Genomic DNA, 18003 nt, shown 5'->3' on the forward strand with positions numbered 1-18003 from the left:
GGTCATATGTTACTGAGTCATCCAGCATAAGAAAATGTTAGTTTAAATTTGGTTACTGAATTCAATGATATAAAAAAGATAACTTGAATGCTATACCTGATCTTTCTACAATTATTATTGAAGTCTTGTTTGGAGATGCACCGGAAGATGCCTTCGAAATATTACCAGGTCTATCAATTAAATGGCTCTAGAAACACGAGCGTCAACGTTGCAGTATTATTTATATGGGAGTATCACCCGTTGCAACCCTTGAGGGGGTCCAAGTTAATAAAGGTGACAGCATTTCTCTTACAAAGATATTTATGCCGTATAATATACATGTAATAAGGCTTATGTATACTCTCAAAACATTGAAGCAAGACCAATTAAAGACTATTATATGATATAATTAAAGCTGCAAGCAGCAATGGTGGGCTCCAAGTAACACTGCCAAAACGTGCTTGTTCGAATCCTCAAAGGGTTTCCTTGAACCAAATCCGTCAAATGTAGGCACCACTTGCAGGGTATAGCCGCTAGGAAATTGGCATGTGCTAGGGTGTCCAGGTCTGTTCTAAAACCATTTCCGACCTCGAACATGTTCGAATCCATAAATGGTTTGTTTGTACCAACTCTGTCAAAAGATAGTCACCGGAAATCGCCGCTACGAAATTGGCATGTTCCAGGGGTGTCCCAAATATTAATCAAATATTACCACCAAGCGGTGTTACTTTTAGCATACAACCAATAACAAAAAATTAGATGCATATGGCACACTAACTTCGTGTTAACTTGCAATAGTTTCTGTGGAGAACCTTACAAGATATGATCTTTAAAGTAAAATTTCGTTGAAAAAATTGATCAAAATCAAAATTCAATACGGCTGTAACTAAAAAAGATATCCAAAATCAGCTATTAAGGTTGGATGTGTTATGTATGGAGATAATTCTCAGAAAGTTTTGAAGCATTTCATGCAGTGGGCACGGAGGAGTTTGCGTTTGAAGACATGTACCCCCAAACACACTGTGAAAATCTTGAATCCAATATGGCTGCCAAACCACGTGACTAAGGACCAAAGTTTAAAGAACAAAAAATGAGGTACATATGGCACACTAACTTCATGTAAACTATCAATACTTTCTGTGGAGAACCTTACAAGATATGATCTTTAAAGTAAAATTTCGGTGACAAAATTGATCAAAAACAAAATCCAATATTGCCGGAACTAAAAAACATATCCAAATTCGGCTATCAACGTTTGATGTGTTATGTATGGAGATAATTATCAGAAAGTTTGAAAGCATTTCATGCAGTGGACTGGTACCCAAAAGACACTGTGAAAACCTTGAATCCAATATGGCTGCCAAACCACGTGACCAATGACCAAAGTCAAAGAACAAAACATGTCAAGCAGCTCAAGCAGCAGATACACGCAAGGTTTCAAAGTAATCGAATAAGCGGTTGTGGAGCAATAGGGCGAAATACATCTTCAAAACATTCTGTTTTTTTAGTTTTCTGCCCTTGGCCTTTTGGCCTACAGCCTTGGGTTTTGGGCGGGCACTAGTACCCAACGGTCTACATACACACACAAAATTTGAACAAAATCGAGCCAGTGGTTATTTTTCTAGCTCTGGTACAAAAATCGGCGGAATAATAATAATATTAAATCAAACGCTAACACTGGGGCTCTTTAGCCTTTCGGCTTGGGGACTCTTTAACAGGCTGTAACTTCTTTGTCAGTTGGGCTCCAGTCAAACGGATTAGCGTTCTGCGTTCATCCGGGCCCTGGGTTCCTGTTCATTGCTGAGATAAAGTCCTAAACCTGTTTCCGACCTCATTCATATTCGAATCCTCAAAGGGTTTACCTGTACCAACGCTGGCAAATGTAAAGAACCTCTGGTGAGACATCACCACTACTAAATTGACATGTGCCTGGGTGTCCCAGGATGTTTTAACCAATTTCCAACTTCAACCATGTTCGAATCCTCAAATGGTTTGTTTGTACCAACGCCATCAATTGTAAGGAACCGCTTGCGAGACATCACCACATGTGTCCCAGTGTGTTCTTAACCCAATGTTTGACTTCGACCATGTTTGAATCCCCAAATTGTTTGGCTGTACCAACGCCGTCAAATGTAGTAAACCGCTTGTGAGACATCACCACATGTGTCCCAGTGTGTTCTTAACCCATGTTTGACGTCAACCATGTTCAACTCTGTCAACTCTGTCAAAAGATAGTCTCCGGAAATCGCCGCTACGAATTTGCGTGTTCCAGGGGTGTCCCAAATATTTGTCAAATATTACCACCAAGCGGTGTTACTTTTAGCATGCAACCAAGAACAAAAGATAAGGTACATATGCAACTGGAGATTTCTGTAGTGAACTATATATTTTGTCTTATCCATCAAATTTGGTACGAGTTTTTCTACGTTAGCTAACCTAGTATTACCCATCAAGGAGTGTTGATATTCCGACATCCAATCTTTATTAACCATTAATCTTTCGGGAGCTAGTGGATAACTGTTATGATCTTTATGTAACGAATTTGGATATCCCAAGTCAACTTCTAGTATGTACCCTTTATTCACATTGATATTATGGATATCATTTACATTGATATCATCGACCCACTCAAAACCACCCGTGGGTAAAGGTTGACTCATAGCCCATCCGTACAAATTGTTAGCGTCAAGATATAATATGTGCGTGTCGGGTTTACTCGGATCGTATCCTTCCACTAATTTATTATTAGCCTTAGAATACCTTTTCGCTGCCATTGATATACCACCTCTTAATCCTTTCTCAATAAACAAGTGCATATCGTAATCTGTGAGTAGTTTTAGTTCTACACCGGTCTTCTTCAACAAGGCATCCAACGATAGTCCAGGACTGGAATAGTACCATGCCGGGTCCAAGACGTATTGTTTTAAACATGTCTTTCTAAATATCTCGAATATATCGCCGAGTAACAGTACATCGGTTTTTAAGTACAGATCATGATAATCACCTAAATTCTTACAACCTAATTTATCCCACACCGTCAGAGCGTGTTCATAATCGGCATGTTATTTTAGATTCTGTTAAGTTACTATAAAATGATTCCAGGGGTTGGTAATTTAGTTTCGTCGAATCTAGACCAATCATCCATATATTCGTAAGGATATACACCTTTTCTCAACAACAGTGACGGCACCGATCGGTATATTGATTTGTTATTGAAAAGTCATCGGGATTGTTCGCATTAGCTAAATTGTCCAGGGAAGATACTGTACGGAGTCTATGAATCAAAGTCCATTACTTTGCTTTATTCTTGCTTTCCCATCCTTGTCCGTATAATGTATAGTTTTAGTCAACAAGAATGATATGTATTTTTCCATATTATTAGGAATGCATGTTAAGCCGCCGTCGGTCTTTGAGATAGCTTGCATGATGAGATGAGAATCGTATCCTCTAAGGTTATGAAACACAACAAGGATGGGTATTGTTTGAAAATTCATTTTTAGTTTCAAGTTACACTCGTTATGCGCGGCTCCCCGATAATTACCCGTGACGTGGCAATGATCTCTTACGGAATCCCTATTCAGGGGTTTATTACAAACATGACAACGAGTTGACTTCTTATAGGCCCTCCAATCATCCCTCGTCATACACATAGGTTTCTTACGCGATAAATTTTCCCTGATTATTCTCTCTTCATTTTGTAGATATTCTAGGAACTTTTCCACTGCTTCGGGACCTATGTAAATCACGGGCGGATTTGTTTTCTCATCATACCTTACAACTATATATCCAAACCTACAAGGAATATGTTCTTGAGTTTTATACGTAAAACTATCTTGATTGCTTCAGTCGGTATTTTCTATAGGTTTGATAAGCACTTCGAAGTCAGCATAAATTATGTACAGTCCTGGCATTTGATTACAATAATGTTCAAATTTTAATATATTTTTCCCCTCTTTAGGCATATCGATCGTGATAGCATTCTGTCGAACACCTCTGCAGTCTTCTTTATGCGCTTCTAATAGATCTTGTCTGCTGTACCCATGTAGGCATCTTTCGCAGAAATATTTCTTTTCCTTATGTTTCGTTTGATCGTATAATAGCCTGTTTAAACTCTTTATCCATGTATAATGATAATTTCCATCTTTTTCGATCAGAAATGAATTGATTCTGGGAATATGTTCCGGAGCGGAGCTTATCCTGTGTACAACAATTCCTTTAGAATGTCCGAAAACATTTATAGCTAAATTATTTTGCTTTTCCGCCTTATCAATTTGTGAGATTGGTGTAGGTTCGTCTATGCAATCAAAGTTGAGTCCATTGTTTTGGGGATAGCTAGAAGGTCTATTTGCAATTTTAGAGTCTACAGGGATCAATGCAGATCTTATCATCATTTTGAAACAGTCATCTGATTTATTTTTTACATTAATTATGGCTTTTTTCTTTTTATAATACGGAGGTAAATCTATATAAGATCCACCTTTGAAGGGCATATAATTTGCTATATCTAAATATAAACTATAGATTTTATCCACACCCCAACCAGAACCTCTATTAGTCCAGCATTCTAAAGTTTCCTGTATCCTCTGAATTGATGTATCTAATGATGTGCTTATAGTATCGGATTTGGTTATAACTACTTGATTACTCCGGAAATATGGTTTGGTATATTCAGTGCTATCGTCTGCGCTACTTTTACTCAATGACATTTTAATCGTCAGCTGGTATTTTATACAATGTAAATCATCTAATTCCTCATTAATTTTACTCAATATGATAGGCTTAACATCATTAACATCCATGTTGGAATTAATATCCATCTTCCAACCTCTTAGATATTTACAAATGCCGGCTGATGTGGGTACAAATTTTAATTCTTGTTGTTTATCAACATCGTCAACTGAATTATTATCAAAATCATCGGGTTGATTATTATCTAGTAAAGCGATCAATTCAGCTTTTCTCATTCGAGAATAACCTCTCAGCCCACTGTTTTTTGCTTGAGCTTTGAGTTCTCTAACAGTCTGGGGTTTGTTGTATTCCAAATCGAGTAAATCGATCGATTCATCTTTTCTCATTCGAAAATATCCACGTAGACCACTTTGCTTTGCCAAAGCCTTCAACACTCTGACAAAAACCATTGTGATTTAATGGTATATACAAAATGAATCAATTGTCTAAATGGTTGTTTTTCATATATAAATACGTATTCTCCCCAACCTATTCCTCTCATTGATGTAATCTCTCTTCCTAGAGTAAATAATCTGCTTCCTGACCGTATCAGCACCGTGACTCTTACATAAACAGTAACTACATTTGACCCCAATCCCACATACAGAACAAACGTAATTTTTAAAACCCTTTCTGATGTTATAAGAGTTGGTCCCACAGTAAATACCCACAGATGGCTTCTGACATTGAATCGATTTCCCCATGATAAAAAAAAAAAAAGCATATCAAACACGAACAGTATAAAGAAGCTTTATTCAATGGTAGAACATTCAAACAGGAGATGAACTCTTTTAGAAGTTACAATCACAGGATATATGAATTAAGAATGAACAAGACATCATTATCCCCCTTAGATACAAAGAGGTGGATTGATAAGGATGGTGTAACTACCTATGCTTATGGTTACTTAGGGCGGTAATACTGTACCGTTGGGAACTATGAGCAACTCTTCTGGTACAAATGCCCTGCCCCGTCCATCTTTAAGATAATAAAGAATAGAGTAGTATAGGTAATGATGGTTCTGGACCACTTCCACTGGAGCCGGATTCATATACCTATACTGCTACTACAGGTGGCATTTTTTATTCCAAAATGATGATGCGATTCAAGGATAGTCATAAGATTAAGTTAAATTGGCTATAGCTCACCAATACCTGGGGCCAAACATTGCTTTAGATGAGCCTAAATGGTAATAAAAATATTCTTCATTATTTTTATCGATAAAGCGATATTCAACATTTTTATTAAGTTCTTCGTTCATTTTACTAGGAGACCAGACTATATAACTACACTCTTTTTGTAAATTGATAAGAAACAATTGATAACCGTATTTGGTTGGTTTGACATCACTGATATAATAAAAACCTTGTGGTAATTCTCTCCATTTAATAGCTTTCTCCATTATTATATATATTTATGTAAGCATTTGTCTAAATGTAATCACACGATAGTAAACAATCTATTTTTAATCTCCAACCAGTTCTTTGGTTTTGGCACGGAATAATTGACGCGCTTGTTGCCTCCCCTGTTCTATGAACTTTTTTTTCTCGTCTTCGCTAATACCATTGGTCTTACGAGATTTTGATCGAATCTCCTGCTTCATTTCATTGTATTTGGTGAGTTCAGACAGCACTAAACGAAACTCATCATCGGATATCTTACAATCGGCCATTGCTGTCGAAATATGATCCTCAATGCTGTTCAATTTTGCTTCGGCGAGTATCCGAATACTAGCGTGTTTTAATGCTTTCTTTTGTAACCTAAGAGAAATGAATTTTATCGATATTCATGCCAGTCCCGAGACTCCAGCGGTTATTTCCATGCCGAGCACGATAGGCGCGGCGATTATAGTTGATAGTAAACCGATACCCGCTACACCGAGTCCCATGCCAGATACTACAAGCGGGGTGTCAACTCCGTCCAGAGCATTCACGGCTCTGCGATACTTTTTATACAATCCAAGTCTCAACTCCCTATCCTTCTCTATTCGATGTTTTATGTCGCTTATTTGATGTAATCAAAATCCATCAACAGTTTCCATCTTTTCAAATGCTTCATCGAGCGCTGGATATAAACTCATAGTGTATATTACGATCATATAATAGTCTTTAATTGGTCTTGCTTAAATGTTTTGAGACTATACATCAACCTTATCAAATGTATATTATACGGCAAGAATATCTTAGAAAGAGAAATACTGTCACTTTTAATAATTTGGACCCCCTCGAGGGTTGCAACGGGTGATGCTCCGATATGAATAATACTGCAACGTCGACGCTCGTGTTTCTTGAGCCATTTATTTGATAGACCTGGTAATATTTCGAAGACATCTTCCGGTGTATCTCCGAACAAGACTTCAATAATAAGCGTGGAAATATTAGGTATTGCACTCAAGTTATCTTTAATATCTTCGAATTCAGTAACCAAATTTAAAGTAATATTTTTTAAGGCCGGACGACTATATAACATATGACCTGGGTTTTCTGGCAGGGGAGTGACCAACCCTCCTTTTCGTTTTGATGGGATATAAGCCGCGATTACGATCCCACTATTTATTATCTTAGTTAAATTATGTCCCTTACCCATCATCACATAAGGTGGGGTAATGACGATATTCAGTAGCCACTCGATGTTTGCTTCGACCATAGTCCATTTATTCTCGTCGTTGCGAATAATATTGTACGAAGTGTTTTTAATTAGTCTACTAACGTCGACATCGCTTAAATCTTCTAGATTACCCGTGAATGTGACTTCTTTCCGCTTGTATACATTATGGTGTAAGTGTAAAGCGTATAACTTACCATTGTAACCGGGTTTATCAAATCCTTCTGTGTCTCCGAGATCGGAAAGCGCAATTGTATTACATTGTCTTAGTGTTCCAGGGCCTGATGCATCAACCATTATTTTTAATATGGAGTGTTACACTTAAGTATCCTATATGTACTGGTTGGTGTTTTAGTCTTATACAGAAATTTTGAGGTCTGAAATAATACCACGCTTCAATTTTTTATATTGTAATGACGAGAAAGATTCCGTTCTACCGCTATTATATTTTTCATTTTTCACTGGAATAGATCTGAGTAGAGTTGAAGGACTTTCTTGTTGAATATTATCCGTCGTGCTTATTTGATCAAGATGGATACACAACTCTTTATAGGGAACTAAATCAGGTACGTTCTCTACATCAACTGTTTTGTTGCATGGTAAGTCTATTGCCCATGTAAATCCAAGTGTAACTGCTAAGTTCCCACCAATAAGTATACCTGTTTCTCCAGTGTATATTTTCACTTTCCCATTCCACTCATTTTGTGTGATACTAATTCCATTAGGCTTAAAAATGTTATCATTGAGTGAGCATATACTGTAATACCCATCAGGTATATAAATGGTTTTTTTAACAACCCTGTGTACACCTGCTATATACATATCATTATTATCTCTCGCAGAACTTATATTGGTCCACCGCAGGTAATACGTTACATCGCACAGAGCTACTTCGAGTTGTCCATCCGAGTTATCGATAGTACGAAGCAGTTCAATAGACTGACCATTTGTTATTCCAGGTAGTGTAACATACATATTAAATATACAATGATACTATATCATAACTTAAATATGAAATCAACTTACATTACTAATCAGTCGATTATAGTAACTGCCTCCGGTGCTGAGTTTACCGTTAAATTCCACGATATCTTTGAAAAATACAGTTTCACGGCAACTAACGATAAAATGATTGACGATTGGTTTAACCGTCCGATGCAATTTTGGCAGAATCAGTTAAACTTTGCCGTTTGGTGTGCCACAACGGGATGTGGCGTATCTGTTAATGCCCCAGGATTTAAACTATATAAGTCTGTTATATTATTTCACGTGTACTATCAGATTAGACGTATACTTAAAGAAATTAGTGCTCCATCACCGCTGGATCCAGCATGGAATCACGCAAATAATCATTATAATAAGAGGGCCTTCGAACGTATTTGTAATGAATTTAATGTTTCTACGAGTAAAGATTGGCGCATTAAAGGACCTAGTCATGGTCTAGTTATTCCGTACAATGGACAAAGAACTATTAAAGATAAAAGCGATTATTTAATTAAAGCGGGTGTGATCCCTTCAGGCTTTGCTCTCTCGAGTAAACAGTTTAGAGCAGATCGTATGAACTTTGAGAGTGGCATTCCTTATATTATAACAAAGTTTGTGCATCCAAACGATACAACAGACGCTTGGAATGAATTTCTTAATGATAAAACGGAAAATAATTTTACTAACCCAGGATTTGAAAGAGTTAATGAATCAATAAGAACTTATGTATGGGCAATTCTCGGTGCGCAATCGCAAACACGAACGTCCATTATCGGTACTGGGACGGCGTTCGATGCGCAAAAACAGTTTGTCTCAAACGTGGAGGACGCCATTAATTCACCAGTTGACATACCATCGTCTATAAAGCGTTATCAAGATGTATTACAGTACGCTCAATCCAAAGTGGACTTCGTTTATGCGCCGGGATTATACATGTCTCCGAGTAATATGGAACTTAAGATCGGTTAAGCGATAGGTTATAATAATAAAATTGTTATCGCTACCGATCAACAAAAACCAGGTATAAATTCAGATATTAACGTCAAATTAATAACGCAAACAATCACGGGCGAAAAGGGAATAGTCCAGCCACAAACACCAATTATCGCACAAATATCTACTAACGCACAAGTGCCACCGCATATTGCAGCTAAAAATCAACAACATATCGATGAAAAAACAGCGCTTGTAGTGGGTGGAGTCTCGGTTGGCTTACTCATGATTTGGTGGATAAATAGTTCTTAGCGAATACATACAACAGCCCTGCGATTGCTACGATCAGCCCCCACAAGTTTTGACTAAGCCAAGTGGTGGTCTTAGCTAATAAATTCAATAGCCAGGAAACAATACTCTCTATTATACCGGGAAGTGCAGCCGCGGCTTTCTCAGCGAGCTTTCCAAGTGCTGAACCTAATGCTTTTAAATGCTTTTTTATCCACTCTTTTATCCTGTTTTTATCGTTAGGCGTGTACCACCACCTGTACTGCCACCTGTTAACGAGAGAGTCAAAGTCGATATAATAAATCCCAACGCGGTTAAAATACTGGCAATTGTTATTCCCTGTTCTCTGAACAATGTTTTAATTTTATCGGCCAGTGTAGTATCATCGCTGAGGACTTGATCGATAGTTTCTCAAATTCGACTGATTTGTGAACGAAGTGCCTTTCTATTACTGGAAGCTGCTTCGAGGTGGGCCGATCTTTCGTCTTCTAAGTTACGCAATCTTTCTGCTACGCGGCGTCTACTGAACTCATGGCCCGCCTGTTCAAGTTTTGTTTTCTCATAAACTATATGCTTGTCGATTTCGGATATCTTGGCCATAATATTGGTGAGTTCTCCCCGCATTGTTCGCATTGCCTTATCAAGACCTCGCAATTCCCTAATACTGAACTCCGAATATGGTGATACACTGACCGTGGAATTATCGTAGTAGGTACCCAAGATTTCTTCGAGTCCGTCTGAGGCCACCATCGAGGAAGCTTCCAAATTATCTATGTTACTGAGTTCAGTACGCACAGTCCGAAATGCCTTAGCAGTCTTCGCGGAAAGTCGTGAGTAGTCTACAAAACCTAATTCATCACGAACAGTGCTGATACCGTGTTTAGTGGCTATCGTAGACAAGGCTAGGGGCTTACGAGTACGAGAATGAATAAGGTCAATATCCGGGGAGCCACGCAGTCGCAATATTCCTTTACTATCTATCGTAAACTTTGAATACTCACGACCAATAGGACTATCATCTTTAAAGGTATCGTAATAATCATCAACGGTTGATTGTAAAAGTTTTTCACCACCGGTTGCTTGTGAAAGTTCATCCATAAGATTCGTGCCACTAAAGCTGGTTTCATCAGTACCCTCTTCGATTGGTTTCGGGTTATCTAAATAATCATCATTTTTATATTAAACATATGGTTATATAATTTCAATATAACAATGTCTTCGCAATATGGACGCAAGTTAAACCCACAACGTAGAATTCGAGATCCATTAAGGGTCAAAGCAATTCGTCAGTCTGTAACTATAACTAATAACCCTAGTACCATCGATCAGAATCAAACGCTTCTGGTTCGCTTTCCTAATCTCGGCACACACGCTGTGTTAGTTCCCGGAACTGTCCGACTAACATTTACGATTAGTTTGACTTCTACCGACGTTAACAGGGAGCCCGTTCAGAACATAGGTCATGCTATCGTTAAGAAAATCGCCATTAAAATTAGCGGTAATGAGGTTTTGAGTAGCGTCGATAGCGATGTATACTATTGTTACATGGATCTCTGGAGAACGGATAAAGAGCGGGAAAACTTACAATACCAATGTATTTGTAATCGGAACACATTGAGACTGCGCGTAGGTGCTGAAAATGGGGATGGTACCGTCGTAAAAGATAAGGCCGTTGCCGACGCATTAGGTAACCGATTCTATATTCCCCTAGACTTTGAATTACTAGATTCCCACATGCCCTTTTATCAAGCATCCCTAGGCGATAGGTTAGAATACGAACTCACTTTTAATGACTACGGCAGAGTAATCAGAACCGGTGGTGAAGATGCTTGCTATTCCAATGACAATATCTCGCTGGAGTACGATATGATAACGGATCCCGAATTAGCCAGACAAATTCGTAACCAGTATACAGGAAGTTTAGCCATTTTGTATGATCGCCTGCTGCGACATCGAAAGATCACGAGGGACAAAAAAGATACGATGTGGAATATCGATCTAAACATCCCCACGAGGTCGTTGAAGGGTATTTTAATGTTGTTCGAGGACCCCTCCGATGCGTTTAAAAGAAATACCGAGAAGTTCTACAATCCCAAGATTACAAAAGTAGAATTGACTATCGAGGGCGTTCCTAATCAACTATATAGCCAAGGAATGCTAGCATATCACCTGTGGGATGAGATTAAAAAACTTCCTTCTATAAAACGAAGCCCGGAAGTTATCGCGGTCGTGAAAGATCTGTCTCTCGGGAGTGTATCGATGGGTGAATACCTCACCACGAAGTACGCGCTATGGCTCGACATGCGAACAACGGACGATGACCAACTACACAGCAGTGGGAGGAGAATAGAAAATGCTAGCGAGGGTGTCACTATACAGATAAAGAAGCTCCAGGAAACGGCTGGTAAATTAAACATATATTTGTACGTGATTATGGATGCGCAACTTAATATACAGAATGGACGATTCGTGCAAGCAATCTATTAATAATCTTTTACCTAAAGATCCACACTGCGCTATCATATGCGGGCAAACGTGCTGAGGAAAAACAGCTTTTATTCTAGATATTTTAGAAAGTCATTATTGGGATGTTTTCGACCATATTATTATTCTGTGCCCGACTATAAGCGTTAATAAAACATACTTATCGAGAGAATGGGTAATGAATGACGACGGGGTACACAGAGTCGATCGACCGGGCGATCGTTTACAAGACTGTCTCCGAGTATGTCACGAAAAATACAAAGGAGAATCAACCCTTTTCGTAATAGACGACTGCAGCGCGAGTAAAGAACTCACAAAAAAGAAAGATATACTTTCATATTTAGCATTCTCCGGACGGCATACTCAACATAGCGTTTGGGTACTTACTAAAAAATACAACTCTGTCCTGAAAGATCTCAGAGAGCAGACCAAATGGGAAGCACTCTTTCATTGCAAAGATCGAGATTCATTCGAGGAATGTTTTACGCGAAAATGATGTCATTTATACCAAGGGCGAACGAGATAAAGTCAGAAAACAGTTAGCAGCAACAAAGCACTGTAAACTCGTATTAAAAACCGATCAACCAGCTGCTTATGCAATTGCTTAGCAAAATGTAGCAAAATTATAGCAAATATAGCAAAATTATAGCAAAAAATGTAGCGAAATGTAGCAAAATTATAGCAAATTGAACATTAGCGGTTAATATTACATAAAATGTGGTTCGAAATCCTCAATCTTTCGCAACAGTTCATTATTACGGGTTGTATTGGATATGTCATATTATATTATGTTAGACTTAAATATCTCATTAGGTATTACATTATGGAATGCGACAAACTCATCGAACAAATGCTCAAAGAATCTGAGCCTGATGTAGATAAATCTTTAGATAAACATAGAGAAAGACTCGCGGCTTTGGTAGCCGGTGGAAAATGTTCCCAATATTTGGGGGAAAATTATACCATCGAAAAAATTGATAACATGACCGACGAAGAAATTAAAAAACTGTACGCGCGTTACGAGTCTAGACTGGGAGCTACCATGACTAAAATGATAGGGTCTTCTATATTACAACTATACACAGTCGTAGCTAGTACGTTTCTCCCCATCCCGGCAGAACATCGCATGTATTTATGCGAATCTCTAGAGAAAGACCCATTCATCGAACACGCTATAAGCGCAGTGAGCTGTGAGTTTTATCATAGATTCGGAATGTTCTTAGCTCCATTCACCACAGCTTTAATAATGGCTAGGTATTGTCAATTTAAACATACGTGCCCACTTAATAATATAAATGGAGACACAATCACAACAGATGACACCACAACAGATTGTGAAAGAGGAACCACAACAGATTGTGGAACGAGTGAATGAGGAACCACCACCAGTGAAGGAGAAAACACCACCAGCGATTGCACCACAAACACAAAAACAACCCAGAGTGACAAAGAATCCTTTGAAAATAGCTGCAGGAAGAAAGGGTGGGCTGGCTAGGAAAGCGAAATTAATAAATAATTCAAATATTAATCCGATTAAAACATAGGCACTAGTAGGAGTTGCTGGTATAGCGGCTGTATGGTTCTTTTATAAGACCGGAGAAGAGAAAACGTCACCCCCGCCGCAACAACAAGTTCAATTAGAGGTTAGTCCTCATATAATGCTAAAAGAAGCATGACTACTCCAGTTACAGATGGTAAAATGTTGGTAAACGCGACGTATCATTCAGCGGTGGTCACCGGCTTGGTCACCGGCTTGGCCATTGGCTATGCCCGTATGGCTAAAATGATTACTAAAGCCACACCACCCAAGCTAGATTTTAATGGATTTGATATAGGTATGGCCATTCTTGATATTGGATTAGCAATGGCAACGAAGGATATGCTCATCAAACAAGGACTTATCCCGGAAGACATAATGAAGAAATTAAACATTTGAATATTTTATATTCATATACTATGGCAACAATTGCGATGATGGTCGGTGGAGCTGTTGTTAATGCTCTAGCTTTTTCGGGGAGTAATTATTTATTTTCTAGTATGAGGGAATCAAACGCTAAAGAAGTTGAAGAGGAGCGTAAACGACATAACAAAGCTTTAGAACAATACCAAGCAGCCCAGTTACAATATACACAGCAGAGAATGAAGAGATTAGACTTTATTCATGAACAACTGATTAAGGAAGGACATTCAGTTCAAACGTTTAAGTATGTCGAATCTGCCATGCACGAATACTACCTCGTTTATGGGAAAAAACTAGACCCAATACCGATACCAACAATGAGTCAGTTTTATACACCGTCAGAGGCTCAGAAAGACCGAGAGGTCACATTTATTATTATTGGGTTATCTGCTCTATTGATTTTCAGCTATACCATGAATACGCAGTGACAGCTGTGGCTATGCATAAACCATGATCTATAAATAGCCTAATCAATATCTCGCCTAGTGTAGATGTGATTTGCATTTAGACAAATAATATGATAGATGTATATACCATGAATAACTGCAAGTTTACACTCATGGGGAAGACGACTCTATGTAATAGACGCTGTGTTGATGATATATACTGCGGTATACACAATTATTACATCAGGTGCGGACACATAAACTATACGTGTTCTGAATGCGGAATAGGGGTCAAAGGTCGTTATTGTTTATGTAAGAAACACGGTGCTGATAGGGTCAGGAACCAGATTATTTATGCTAGGAAGAGAGATTACATCGATGAGAGGAATAGGTTGGGGAGAATACGCATTTAGATATATGAAAACAACCAATTAGACATTTGTCTCATTTTGCATATACCATTCAACCACAATGGTTTTTGTCAGAGAATTAAAAGCTATGGCAAAGCAAAGTGGACTACGTGGATATTCTCGTATGAGAAAAGCTGAATTGATTACCTTACTCGGTTTGGAATACAACAAACCCCAGACTGTTAGAGAACTCAAAGTTCGAGCGAGAAACAGTGGGCTGAGAGGTTATTCTCGAAAGAGAACAGCTGAATTGATCGCTTTACTAGATAACAATCAACCTAATGATGATGATGTTGATATTCAACATAATGATGATGATAAACAACAACAAGAATTAATATTTGTACCCATATCCGCCGGCGTTGGTAAATATCTAAGAGGTTGGAAGATGGATATTAATTCCAACATGGATGTTAACGATATTAAGCCCATCATATCAAGTAAAATTAATGAGGAGTTAGATGATTTACATAGTATGAAATACCAGCTGACGATTAAAATGTTATTGAGTAAAAGTAACACAGACGATAGCACCGAATATACCGAACCATATTTCCGTAGCAATCAAGAAACCGAATCTGATACTATAAACGCATCATTAGATACATCAATTCAGAGAATACAGGAAACTTTAGAACGTTGGACTAATAGAGGTTCGGGTTGGGGTGTGTATAAAATCGATAGTTTATATTTAGATATAGCAAATTATATGCCCTTCAAAGGTGGTTCTTATATAGATTTACCCCCGTATTATAAGAATAAAAAAGCCATAATTAACGTAAAAAATAAATCCGATGACTGTTTAAGAATGATGATAAGATCTGCATTGTTTCCCGTAGACAAACATCCAGATAGACCTTCTAGCTATCCCCAAAACGATGGACTCAACTTCGATGGTATAGACGAACCTACACCAATATCACAAATTGATAAGGTGGAAAAGCAAAATAATTTAGCTATAAATGTTTTCGGACATTCTAAAGGAATTGTTGTACACAGGATAAGCTCCGCTCCGGAAAATTTCCCCAGAATCAATTCATTTCTGATCGAAAAAGATGGTAAATATCATTATACGTGGATAAAGAGTTTAAACAGGCTATTATACGATCAAACAAAACATGCTAGAAAGAAATATTTCTGCGAAAGATGCCTGCATGGGTACAGCAGACAAGATCTATTAGAAGCGCATAAAGAAGACTGTAGAGGTGTTGGGCAGACCGCTATCAGGATCGATATGCCTAAAGAGGGGAAAAATATATTAAAATTTGAACATTATTGTAATCAAACGCCAGTACCGTACGTAATTTACGCCGACTTCGAAGCACTTATCAAACCCATAGAAAATACCAACCATAGCAATACTGATAGTAGTTTTACGTACAAAACTCAAGAACATATTCCTTGTGGGTTTGGATATATAGTTGTAAGGTATGATGGGAAAACAAACACTCCCGTGATTTACAGAGGTCCCGATGCAGCGGGAAAGTTCCTAGAATATCTACAAAATGAAGAGAGAATAATCAGGGAAAAATTATCGTGTAAGAAACCCATGCGTATGACGAGGGATGATTGGAGGGCCCATAAGAAGTCAACGAGTTGTCATGTTTGTAATAAACCCCTGGATGGGGATTCCGTAAGAGATCATTGCCACGTCACGGGTAATTATCGGGGGGCCGCTCATAACGAGTGTAACTTGAAACCAAAAATGAATTCTCAAACAATACCCATCCCCGTTGTGTTTCATAACCTTAGGGGATACGATTCACATCTCATTATGCAAGCTATCTCGAAGACCGACGGCGGTTTAACGTGCATTCCTAACAATATGGAAAAATACATATCATTCTCGTTGACTAAACCTATACATTATAGGGACAAGGATGGGAAATCTAGAATAAAGCAAAGTAATGGGCTTAGATTCATAGACTCCGTACAGTTTCTGTTATCTTCCCTGGACAATTTAGCTAATGCGAACAATCCCGATGACTTCGCGATAACAAATCAATATACCGATAAGATAACTCGTCATTTGTTGCTGAGAAAAGGTGTATATCCTTACGAATATATGGATGATTGGTCTAGATTCGAAGAAACTGAATTACCACCCCTCGAATCATTCTATAGTAACTTAACAGAATCTAGAATAACAGATGCCGATTATGAACACGCTCTGACGGTCTGGGATAAATTAGGTTGTAAGAATTTAGGCGATTATCACGATCTGTACTTAAAAAACGATGTACTGTTACTCGCCAATATATTCGAGATATTTAGAAAGACATGTTAGAACAATACGGCTTGGATCCGGCATGGTACTATTCCAGTCCCGGACTATCGTGGGATGCATTGTTGAAGAAGACCGGTGTAGAACTAAAACTACTCACAGATTACGATATGCACTTGTTTATTGAGAAAGGATTAAGAGGTGGTATATCGATGGCAGCGAAAAGGTATTCTAAGGCTAATAATAAATTAGTGGAAGGATATGAGCCCAGTAAACCCAATACTCACATATTATATCTCGACGCTAACAATTTGTACGGATGGGCTATGAGTCAACCTTTACCCACGGGTGGTTTTGAATGGGTTGATGTGAATAATATCCATAATAATGATGCGAATAAAGGGTACATACTAGAAGTTGACTTGGAATATCCAAGTTCGTTACATAAAGATCATAACAGTTATCCACTAGCTCCCGAAAGATTAATGGTTAATAAAGATTGGATGTCGGAATATCAACACTCCTTGATGGGTAATAGTAGGTTAGCTAACGTAGAAAAACTCGTACCAAATTTGATGGATAAGACCAAATATATAGTTCACTACAGAAATCTCCAGTTGTCTCTATCGTTAGGTATGAAACTTAAGAAAATACACAGAGTTCTAAAGTTTGATCAAAGCCCTTGGATGGAGCCCTATATAAGGCTGAACACAGATTTAAGAAAGATAGCTACCAGCGATTTCGAAAAGAATCTGTATAAGCTCATGAATAACTCAGTATTTGGTAAAACTATGGAGAATCTAAGGAAGCGTGTTGATGTTAAATTAGTCAGATCTAATGAGGAAGAAAGACTCAGGAAACTTATAGCCAGTCCGGCTTTTAACAGAAGCAAGATATTCGATAACGACTTAGCCGCATTGCATATGCAGAAGAGTAATATAAAATTCAACAGACCGGTGTACGTCGGTATGAGTGTTCTCGACTTGTCAAAACACTTAATGTATGACTTTTATTACAATGAAC

At 38.1% G+C, this 18003-nt stretch overlaps 1 protein-coding gene across 3 annotated transcripts in view; it reads right to left on the reverse strand.

Moving 5' to 3' along the window:
• Positions 1-18003, reverse strand: part of LOC124146385 (RNA polymerase II-associated protein 3-like) — a 399479-nt gene that overhangs the window by 360520 nt on the left and 20956 nt on the right. The gene's annotated exons all lie outside the window — the stretch shown is intronic.

Source organism: Haliotis rufescens, unplaced genomic scaffold (genome assembly GCF_023055435.1).
Source record: "Haliotis rufescens isolate VD_foot unplaced genomic scaffold, xgHalRufe1.0.p SCAF_22, whole genome shotgun sequence".
In the NCBI taxonomy this organism is placed as follows: Eukaryota; Metazoa; Mollusca; class Gastropoda; order Lepetellida; family Haliotidae; genus Haliotis; species Haliotis rufescens.